This window comes from Mobula hypostoma, chromosome 4 (genome assembly GCF_963921235.1).
Source record: "Mobula hypostoma chromosome 4, sMobHyp1.1, whole genome shotgun sequence".
Taxonomy (NCBI): Eukaryota; Metazoa; Chordata; class Chondrichthyes; order Myliobatiformes; family Myliobatidae; genus Mobula; species Mobula hypostoma.
The window spans coordinates 122,707,645-122,719,859 of NC_086100.1; the positions used below are offsets into that span (position 1 = coordinate 122,707,645).

General features: G+C 51.3%; 1 protein-coding gene across 1 annotated transcript in view; it reads left to right on the forward strand.

The window, feature by feature from the left end:
* The window catches only part of LOC134345980 (nascent polypeptide-associated complex subunit alpha, muscle-specific form-like), a 138,692-nt gene that overhangs the window by 81,685 nt on the left and 44,792 nt on the right, over positions 1-12,215 (forward strand). The gene's annotated exons all lie outside the window — the stretch shown is intronic.

A 12,215-nucleotide genomic window follows, 5' to 3' on the forward strand; every position in this document is an offset into this window, starting at 1 on the left:
TCTAATTCCCTCCTTCCCTCTGTCTCTAACTCCACTCTTCCCTCTGTCCCGAACTCCACCCTTCCCTCTGACTCTAACTCCACCCTTCCCTCTGTCTCTAACTCCAGCCTTCCTTCTGACTCAAACTCCACCATTCCCTCCGTCTCTAATTCCACCCTTCCCTCTGAATCTAACTCCACGCTTCCCTCTGACTCCAACTCCACCCTTCTCTCCGTCTCTCACTCCACCCTTCCCTCTGAATCTAACTCCACCCATCCCTCTGACTCTAACTCCACCCTTCCCTCAATCTCCAACTACACTCTTCCCATTGACTCTAACTCCACCCTCCCCTCTGACTAACCCCAACCTTACCTCTTAATCTAACTCCATCCTTCCTTCTGTCTCTAACTCCAAACTTCCCTCTGACTCTAATTCCACCCATCCCTCTGACTCTAATTCCACCCTTCCCTCTAACTCAAACTCCAGCCATCACTCTGACTCTGATTCCTTCCATCCCTCTGTCTCTAACTCCACCCTTCCCTCCGTCTCTAACTCCAGACTTTCCTCTGACTCTAACTCCAGACTTCCCTCTGATTCTAACACCACCCTTCCCTCTGTCTCTAACTTCACTCTTCCCTCTGACTCTAACTCCACCCTTACCTCTGAATCTACCTCCACCCTTCCCACTCTCCCTAACTCCACCCTTCCCTCTGTCTCTATCTCCACACTTCCCTCTGACACTAACTCCAACTTTCACTCTGACTCAAACTCCACTCTTCCCTTTGACTCTAACTCCACCCTTCCCTCTGACTCTAACTTCAGCCATCCATCTGACTCTAATTCCCTCCTTCCCTCTGTCTATAACTCCACTCATCCCTCCGTCTCTAACTCCACCCTTCCCTCTGAATCTAACTCCACCCTTCCCTCTGTCTCTAAATCCACCCTTCCCTCCGTCTCTAACTCCACCCTTCCCTCTGTGTCTAACTCCACACTTCCCTCTGTGTCTAACTCCACCCTTCCCTCTGACTCTAACTGCACACTTCCCTCCATCTCTAACTCACACCTTCCCCTTGACTCTAACTCCACCCTTCCCTCCGTCTCTAACTCCACCCTTCCCTCTGACTCTAACGCCACCCTTCCCTCTGACTCTAACTCCACTCTTCCCACTGAATCTAACTCCACCCTTCCCTCTATCCCTAACTCCACCCTTCCCTCTGACTCTAACTTTACCCTTCCCTCTGAGTGTAACTACACCCTTCTATCTGACTCTAACCCCACCCATCCATCTGAGTCTAACTCCACATTTTCCTCTCTCTAACTCCACCCTTCCCTCCGTCTGTAACTCCCCAGTTCCCTCTGACTCTAACTCCACATTTCCCTCTGTCTCTAACTCCACCCTTCCATCAGTCTCTAACTCCACCCTTCCATCAGTCTCTAACTCCACCCTTCCGTCTGAGTTTAACTCCACCCTTCCCTCTGACTCTAACTCCACCCGTCCCTCCGTCTCTAACTGCACCCTTCCCTCTGACTCTAACTCCACCCTTTCCTCCGTCTCTAACTCCACCCTTCCCTCTGTCTCTAACTCCACCTTTCACTTTGATTCTAACTCCACCCTTCCCTCCGTCCCTAACTCCACCCTTCCCTCTGACTCTAACTCAAACCTTCCCTCCGTCTCAAACGTCACCCTTCCCTCTGACTCTAACTCCACCCTCCCCTCTGGCGCTAACTCCAACCTTCCCTCTGACGCTAACTCCATCCTTCCCTCCGACACTAACTCAACCCTTCCCTCTGACTGAAACTCCACCCTTCCCTCTTTCTCTAACTCCACCCTTCCCTCTGACTCTAACTCCACCCTTCCCTCCGTCTCTAACTCAACCCTTCCCTCTGACTGAAACTCCACCCTTTCCTCCATCTCTAACTCCACCTTTCCCTCTGAATCGAAACTCCACCCTTCCCTACATCTCTAACTCCACCCTTCCCTCTGATTCTAACTCCACCCTTCCCTCTGTCTCTAACTCCACCCTTCCCTCTGTCGCTAACTCCACCCTTCCGTCTGACTATAACTCCACCCTTCCCTCTGAGTCTAACTCCACTCTTCCCTCTGAGTATAACTCCAGCCATCCCTCTGACTCTAATTCCTTCCTTCCCTCTGACTCCAACTCCACCCTTTTCTACGTCTATAACACCACCCTTCCCTCTGACTCTAACTCCACCCTTCCCTCTGTTCCTAACTCCACCCTACCCTCTGTCTCTAACTCCACCCTTCCCTCTGACTCTAACTTCAGCCATCCCTCTGACTCTAATTCCCTCCTTCCCTCTGTCTCTAACTCCACTCTTCCCTCCGTCTCTAACTCCACCCTTCCCTCTGACACTAACTCCACCCATCCCGATGTCTCTCACTCCACCCTTCCCTCATGAATCTAACTCCACCCTTCCCTCTGTCCCTAACTCCACCCTTCCCTCTGAATCTAACTCCACCCTTCCCTCATGTCGCTAACTCCACCCTTCCCTCTGACTATAACTCCACCCTTCCCTCTGAATCTAACTCCACCCATCCCTCTGACTCTAACTCCACCCTTCCCTCAATCTCCATATACACTCTTCCCTCTGACTCTAACTCCACCGTCCTCTCTGACAAACCCCAACCTTTCATCTTAGTCTAACTCCATCCTTCCCTCTGACTCTAACTCCACCCTTCCCTCTGACTCTAACTCTACTCTTACCTCTAAATCTACCTCCACCCTTCCCTCCGTCCCTAAGTCCACCCTTCGCTCTGTCTCTATTTCCACCCTTCCCTCTGACACAAACTTCAACAGTCCCTATGACTCAAACTCCACTCTTCCCTTTTACTCTAACTCCACCCTTCCCTCTGACTCTAACTCCACCCTTCCCTCTGAATCTATCTCCACCCTTCCCTCTGAATCAATCTCCACCCTTCCCTCTGACTCTAACTCCATCCTTCCCTCCGACTCTCTCAACCCTTCCCTCTGACTGAAACTCCACCCTACCCTCTGATTCTAACTCCACCCTTCCCTCTGACTCTAACTCCACCCTTCCCTCCGTCTCTAACTCAACCCTTCCCTCTGACTGAAACTCCACCCTGCCCTCCATCTCTAACTCCACCTGTCCCTCTGAATCGAAACTCCACCCTTCCCTACATTTCTAACTCCACCCTTCCCTCTGACTCTAACTCCACACATTCCTCTCACTCCAACTCCACCCTTCCCTCCATCTCTATCTCCACCCTTCCCTCTGATTCTAACTCCACCCTTCCCTCTGACTCTAACTCCACCCTTCCCTCCGTCTCTAACTCAACCCTTCCCTCTGACTGAAACTCCACCCTGCCCTCCATCTCTAACTCCACCATTCCCTCTGAATCGAAACTCCACCCTTCCCTACATTTCTAACTCCACCCTTCCCTCTGACTCTAACTCCACACATTCCTCTCAGTCCAACTCCACCCTTCCCTCCATCTCTAACACACTCTTCCCTCTGACTCTAACTCCACCCTCCTCTCTGACAAACCCCAACCTTTCATCTTAGTCTAACTCCATCCTTCCCTCTGACTCTAACTCCACCCTTCCCTCTGACTCTAACTCTACTCTTACCTCTGAATCTACCTCCACCCTTCCCTCCATCCCTAAGTCCACCCTTCGCTCTGTCTCTATTTCCACCCTTCCCTCTGACACAATCTTCAACAGTCCCTCTGACTCAAACTCCACTCTTCCCTTTTACTCTAACTCCACCCTTCCCTCTGACTCTAATTCCACCCTTCCCTCTGAATCTATCTCCACCCTTCCCTCTGAATCTATCTCCACCCTTCCCTCTGACTCTAACTCCATCCTTCCCTCCGACTCTAACTCAACCCTTCCCTCTGACTGAAACTCCACCCTTCCCTCTGATTCTAACTCCACCCTTCTCTCTGTCTCTAACTCCACCCTTCCCTCTGTCGCTAACTCCACCCTTCCGTCTGACTATAACTCCACCCTTCCCTCTGAGTCTAACTCCACTCTTCCCTCTGAGTCTAACTCCAGCCATCCCTCTGACTCTAATTCCTTCCTTCCCTCTGACTCCAACTCCACCCTTTTCTACGTCTATAACACCACCCATCCCTCTGACTCTAACTCCACCCTTCCCTCTGTTCCTAACTCCACCCTACCCTATGTCTCTAACTCCACCATTCCCTCTGAATCTAACTCCACCCTTCCCTCTGTCTCTAACTCCACCCTTCCCTCTGACTCTAACTTCAGCCATCCCTCTGACTCTAATTCCCTCCTTCCCTCTGTCTCTAACTCCACTCTTCCCTCCGTCTCTAACTCCACCCTTCCCTCTGACACTAACTCCACCCATCCCGAATTCTCTCACTCCACCCTTCCCTCATGAATCTAACTCCACCCTTCCCTCTGTCCCTAACTCCACCCTTCCCTCTGTCTCTAACTCCACCCTTCCCTCTGACGCTAACTCCACCCTTCCCTCTGACTCCAACTCCACCCTTTTCTACGTGTATAACACCACCCTTCCCTCTGACTCTAACTCCACCCTTCCCTCTGACTCTAACTCCACACATTCCTCTGACTCTAACTCCACCCTTCCCTCAATCTCCATATACACTCTTCCCTCTGACTCTAACTCCACCCTCCTCTCTGACAAACCCCAACCTTTCATCTTAGTCTAACTCCATCCTTCCCTCTGACTCTAACTCCACCCTTCCCTCTGACTCTAACTCTACTCTTACCTCTGAATCTACCTCCACCCTTCCCTCCACCCCTAAGTCCACCCTTCGCTCTGTCTCTATTTCCACCCTTCCCTCTGACACAAACTTCAACAGTCCCTCTGACTCAAACTCCACTCTTCCCTTTTACTCTAACTCCACCCTTCCCTCTGAATCTATCTCCACCCTTCCCTCTGAATCTATCTCCACCCTTCCCTCTGACTCTAACTCCATCCTTCCCTCCGACTCTAACTCAACCCTTCCCTCTGACTGAAACTCCACCCTTCCCTCTGATTCTAACTCCACCCTTCTCTCTGTCTCTAACTCCACCCTTCCCTCTGTTGCTAACTCCACCCTTCCGTCTGACTATAACTCCACCCTTCCCTCTGAGTCTAACTCCACTCTTCCCTCTGAGTCTAACTCCACCCTTCCCTCCATCTCTAACTCTACTCTTCCCTCTGACTCTAACTCCACCCTCCTCTCTGACAAACCCCAACCTTTCATCTTAGTCTAACTCCATCCTTCCCTCTAACTCTAACTCCACCCTTCCCTCTGACTCTAACTCTACTCTTACCTCTGAATCTACCTCCACCCTTCCCTCCATCCCTAAGTCCACCCTTCGCTCTGTCTCTATTTCCACCCTTTCCTCTGACACAAACTTCAACAGTCCCTCTGACTCAAACTCCACTCTTCCCTTTTACTCTAACTCCACCCTTCCCTCTGACTCTAACTCCACCCTTCCCTCTGAATCTATCTCCACCCTTCCCTCTGAATCTATCTCCACCCTTCCCTCTGACTCTAACTCCATCCTTCCCTCCGACTCTAACTCAACCCTTCTCTCTGACTGAAACTCCACCCTTCCCTCTGATTCTAACTCCACCCTTCTCTCTGTCTCTAACTCCACCCTTCCCTCTGTCGCTAACTCCCCCCTTCCGTCTGAATATAACTCCACCCTTCCCTCTGAGTCTAACTCCACTCTTCCCTCTGAGTCTAACTCCACCCTTCCCTCCATCTCTAACTCTACTCTTCCCTCTGACTCTAACTCCACCCTCCTCTCTGACAAACCCCAACCTTTCATCTTAGTCTAACTCCATCCTTCCCTCTGACTCTAACTCCACCCTTCCCTCTGACTCTAACTCTACTCTTACCTCTGAATCTACCTCCACCCTTCACTCCATCCCTAAGTCCACCCTTCGCTCTGTCTCTATTTCCACCCTTCCCTCTGACACAAACTTCAACAGTCCCTCTGACTCAAACTCCACTCTTCCCTTTTACTCTAACTCCACCCTTCCCTCTGACTCTAACTCCACCCTTCCCTCTGAATCTATCTCCACCCTTCCCTCTGAATCTATCTCCACCCTTCCCTCTGAATCTATCTCCCCCCTTCCCTCTGACTCTAACTCCATCCTTCCCTCCGACTCTAACTCAACCCTTCCCTCTGACTGAAACTCCACCCTTCCCTCTGATTCTAACTCCACCCTTCTCTCTGTCTCTAACTCCACCCTTCCCTCTGTCGCTAACTCCCCCCTTCCGTCTGAATATAACTCCACCCTTCCCTCTGAGTCTAACTCCACTCTTCCCTCTGAGTCTAACTCCACCCTTCCCTCCATCTCTAACTCTACACTTCCCTCTGACTCTAACTCCACCCTCCTCTCTGACAAACCCCAACCTTTCATCTTAGTCTAACTCCATCCTTCCCTCTGACTCTAACTCCACCCTTCCCTCTGACTCTAACTCTACTCTTACCTCTGAATCTACCTCCACCCTTCCCTCCATCCCTAAGTCCACCCTTCGCTCTGTCTCTATTTCCACCCTTCCCTCTGACACAAACTTCAACAGTCCCTCTGACTCAAACTCCACTCTTCCCTTTTACTCTAACTCCACCCTTCCCTCTGACTCTAACTCCACCCTTCCCTCTGAATCTATCTCCACCCTTCCCTCTGAATCTATGTCCACCCTTCCCTCTGACTCTAACTCCATCCTTCCCTCCGACTCTAACTCAACCCTTCCCTCTGACTGAAACTCCACCCTTCCCTCTGATTCTAACTCCACCCTTCCCTCTGACTCTAACTCCACCCTTCCCTCCGTCTCCAACTCAACCCTTCCCTCTGACTGAAACTCCACCCTTCCCTCCATCTCTAACTCCACCTTTCCCTCTGAATCGAAACTCCACCCTTCCCTACATTTCTAACTCCACCCTTCCCTCTGACACTAACTAAACACATTCCTCTCACTCCAACTTCACCCTTCCCTCCATCTCTAACTCCACTCTTCCCTCTGACTCTAACTCCACCCTCCTCTCTGACAAACCCCAACCTTTCATCTTAGTCTGACTCCATCCTTCCCTCTGACTCTAACTCCACCCTTCCCTCTGACTCTAACTCTACTGTTACCTCTGAATCTACCTCCACCCTTCCCTCCGTCCCTAAGTCCACCCTTCGCTCTGTCTCTATTTCCACCCTTCCCTCTGACACAAACTTCAACAGTCCCTCTGACTCAAACTCCACTCTTCCCTTTTACTCTAACTCCACCCTTCCCTCTGACTCTAACTCCACCCTTCCCTCTGAATCTATCTCCACCCTTCCCTCTGAATCAATCTCCACCCTTCCCTCTGACTCTAACTCCATCCTTCCCTCCGACTCTAACTCAACCCTTCCCTCTGACTGAAACTCCACTCTTCCCTCTGATTCTAACTCCACCCTTCCCTCTGACTCGAACTCCACCCTTCCCTATGTCTCTTACTCCACCCTTCCCTCTAACTCTTACTCCAACCATCCCACTGACTCTAACTCCACCCTTCCCTCCATCTCTAACACCACCCTTCCCTCTGTCGCTTATTCCACCCTTCCCTCTGCCTTTAACTCCACCCTTCCTCTGTCTCTAACTCCACCTTTCAATTTGATTCTAACTCCACCCTTCCCTCCGTCCCTAACTCCAGACGTCCCTCTGACTCTAATTCCACCCGTCCCTCCGTCTCTATCTCCACCCTTCCCTCTGACTCTAACTCCACTCTTCCCATTGAATCTAACTCCACCCTTCCCTCTGTCCCTAACTCCACCCTTCCCTCTTACTCTAACTCCACCCTTCCCTCTGAGTCTAACTACACCCTTCCCTCTGACTCTAACCCCACCCATCCATCTGAGTCTAACTCCACATTTTTCCTCTGTCTCTAACTCCACCCTTCCCTCGTCTCTAACTCCACGCTTCCCTCTGACTCTAACTCCACCCTTCCCTCTGAATCTAACTCCACCCATCCCTCTGACTCTAACTCCACCCTTCCCCCAATCTCCAAATACGCTCTTCCCTCTGACTCTAACTCCACCCTCCCCTCTGACTCTAACTCCAGCGTTCCCACTGACTAACTCCACCCTTCCCTCTGACTCTAACTCTACTCTTACCTCTGAATCTACCTCCACCCTTCCCTCCGTCCCTAACTCCACCCTTCGCTCTGTCTCTATCTCCACCCTTCCCTCTGACACAAACTTCAACAGTCCCTCTGACTCAAACTCCACTCTTCCCTTTTACTCTAACTCCACCCTTCCCTCTGAATCTAACTCCACCCTTCCCTCTGACTCTAACTCCACCCTTCCCTCTGAATCTATCTCCACCCTTCCCTCTGATTCTAACTCCACCCTTCCCTCTGTCTCTAACTCCACACTTCCCTCTGACTCTAACTCCACCCTTCCCTCTGTCTCTAACTCCACCCTTCCCTCTGACTCTATCTCCAGCCATCCCTCTGACTCTAATTCCCTCCCTCCCTCTGTCTCTAACTCCACCCTTCCCTCCGTCTCTAACTCCACCCTTCCCTCTGACTCTAACTCCACCAATCCCTATGTCTCTTACTCCACCCTTCCCTCTGAATCTAACTCCACCTTTCCCTCTGTCCCTAACACCACCCTTCCCTCTGACTCTAACTCCACCCTTCCCTCTGTCTCTCGCCAACCTCCCCTCTGTCTCTAACTCCACCCCTCCCTCTGTCGCTAACTCCACCCTTCCGTCTGACTCAAACTCCACCCTTCCCTCTGAGTCTAACTGCACTCTTCCCTCTGAATCTAACTCCAGCCATCCCTCTGACTCTAATTCCCTCCTTCCCTCTGTCTCTAACTCCACCCTTCCCTCCGTCTCTAACTCCAGCTTCCTTCTGACTCTAACTCCACCATTCCCTCCGTCTCTAATTCCACCCTTCCCTCTGAATCTAACTCCACCCTTCCATGACTCCAACTCCACCCTTCCGTACGTCTCTCACTCCACCCTTCCCTCTGAATCTAACTTCACCCATCCCTCTGACTCTAACTTCACCCTTCCCTCAATCTCTAACTACACTCTTCCCTCTGACTCTAACTACACCCTCCGCTCTGACTAACCCCAACCTTACCTCTTAATCTAACTCCATCCTTCCTTCTGTCTCTAACTCCACCCTTCCCTCCGTCTCTAACTCCAGACTTCCCTCTGACTCTAACTCCACCCTTCCCTCTGAATCTAACTCCACCATTCCCTCAGAATCTAACTTCACCGTTCACTCCGTCTCTAACTCCACCTTTCCCTCTGACTCTAACTCCAGCCTTCCCTCTGACTAACTGCAGGCTTCCCTCTCACTCTAACTCCACCCATCCCTCTGTCTCTAACTTCACCCTTCCCTCTGACTCTAACTTCAGCCATCCCTCTGACTTAATTCCCTCCTTTCCTCTGTCTCTAACTCCACTCTTCCCTCCATCTCTAACTCCACCCTGCCGTCTGACACTAACTCCAACCATCCCGATGTCTCTCACTCCACCCTTCCCTCATGAATCTAACTCCACCCTTCCCTCTGTCCCTAACTCCACCCTTCCCTCTGTTGCTAACTCCACCCTTCCCTCTGACTATAACTCCACCCTTCCCTCTGAGTCTAACTCCACTCTTCCCTCTGAGTCTAACTCCACCCTTCCCTTCGTCTATAACACCACCCTACCCTCTGACTCTAACTCCACCCTTCCCACTGAATCTAACTCCACCCATCCCTCTGTTGCTAACTCCACCCTTCCCTCTGACTATAACTCCACCCTTCCCTCTGAGTCTAACTCCACTCTTCCCTCTGAGTCTAACTCCACCCTTCCCTTCGTCTATAACACCACCCTACCCTCTGACTCTAACTCCACCCTTCCCACTGAATCTAACTCCACCCATCCCTCTGACTCTAACTCCACCCTTCCCTCAATCTCCAAATACACTCTTCCCTCTGACTCTAACTCCACCCTCCCCTCTGACAAACCCCAACCTTTCATCTTAGTCTAACTCCATCCTTCCCACTGACTCTAATTCCCTTCTTCCCTCTGTCCCTAACTCCACCCTTCCCTCTGTCTCTAACTCCACCCTTCCCTCTGACTCTAACTCCAGCCTTCCCACTGACTAACTCCAGCCTTCCCTCTGACTCTAACTCCACCCTTCCCTCTGACTCTAACTCTACTCTTACCTCTGAATCTACCTCCACCCTTCCCTCCGTCCCTAACTCCACCCTTCGCTCTGTCTCTATCTCCACCCTTCCCTCTGACACAAACTTCAACAGTCCCTCTGACTCAAACTCCACTCTTCCCTTTTACTCTAACTCCACCCTTCCCTCTGAATCTAACTCCACCCTTCCCTCTGAATCTATCTCCACCCTTCCCTCTGAATCTATCTCCACCCTTCCCTCTGACTCTAACTCCACCCTTCCCTCTGTCTCTAACTCCACCCTTCCCTCTGACTCTAACTCCAACCATCCCTCTGTCTCTAACTCCACCCTTCCCTCTGACTCTATCTCCAGCCATCCCTCTGACTCTAATTCCCTCCCTCCTTCTCTCTCTAACTCCACCCTTCCCTCCGTCTCTAACTTCACCCTTCCCTCTGACTCTAACTTCAGCCTTCCCTCTGACTAACTGCAGGCTTCCCTCTCACTGTAACTCCACCCATCCCTCTGTCTCTAACTTCACCCTTCCCTCTGTCTCTATCTCCACCCTAACCTCTGACTCTAACTCCACCCTTCCCTCTGACTCTAACTTCAGCCATCCCTCTGACTTAATTCCCTCCTTCCCTCTGTCTCTAACTCCACTCTTCCCTCCGTCTCTAACTCCACCCTTCCCTCTGACACTAACTCCACCCATCCCGATATCTCTCATTCCACCCTTCCCTCATGAATCTAACTCCACCCTTCCCTCTGTCCCTAACTCCACCCTTCCCTCTGAATCTAACTCCACCCTTCCCTCTGTCTCTAACTCCACCCTTCCCTCTGTCGCTAACTCCACCCTTCCCTCTGACTATAACTCCACCCTTCCCTCTGAGTCTAACTCCACTCTTCCCTCTGAGTCTAACTCCACCCTTCCCTACGTCTATAACACCACCCTACCCTCTGACTCTAACTCCACCCTTTCCACTGAATCTAACTCCACCCATCCCTCTGACTCTAACTCCACCCTTCCCTCAATCTCCAAATACACTCTTCCCTCTGACTCTAACTCCACACTCCCCTCTGACAAACCCCAACCTTTCATCTTAGTCTAACTCCATCCTTCCCACTGACTCTAATTTCCTTCTTCCCTCTGTCCCTAACTCCACCCTTCCCTCTGTCTCTAACTTCTCCCTTCCCTCTGACTCTAACTCCAGCCTTCCCACTGACTAACTCCAGCCTTCCCTCTGACTCTAACTCCCACCCTTCCCTCTGATTCTAACTCCACCCTTCCCTCTGACTCTAACTCCACCCTTCCCTCCGTCTCTAACTCAACCCTTCCCTCTGACTGAAACTCCACCCTGCCCTCCATCTCTAACTCCACCTTTCCCTCTGAATCGAAATTCCACCCTTCCCTACATTTCTAACTCCACCCTTCCCTCTGACTCTAACTCCACACATTCCTCTCACTCCAACTCCACCCTTCCCTCCATCTCTAACTCCACCCTTCCCTCTGAATCTAACTCCACCCATCCTTCTGACTCTTACCCCACCCATCCATCTGAGTCTAACTCCACATTGTCCTCTGTCTCTAACTCCACCCTTCCCTCCGTCTCTAACTACCGGCTTCCCTCTGACTCTAACTCCACCCTTCCCTCTGAATGCAACTCCACGCTTCCCTCTGAATCTAACTCCACCCTTCCCTCTGAATCTAACTCCACCCTTCCCTCTGAGTCTAACTACACCCTTCCCTCTAACTCTTACTCCAACCATCCCACTGACTCTAACTCCACCCTTCCCTCCATCTCTAACACCACCCTTCCCTCTGTCGCTTATTCCACCCTTCCCTCTGCCTTTAACTCCACCCTTCCTCTGTCTCTAACTCCACCTTTCAATTTGATTCTAACTCCACACTTCCCTCCGTCCCTAACTCCAGACTTCCCTCTGACTCTAATTCCACTCTTCCCTCTGACTCTAACTGCACCCTCCTCTCTGTCAAACCCCAACCTTTCATCTTAGTCTAACTCCATCCTTCCCTCTGACTCTAACTCCACCCTTCCCTCTGACTCTAACTCTACTCTTACCTCTGAATCTACCTCCACCCTTCCCTCCATCCCTAAGTCCACC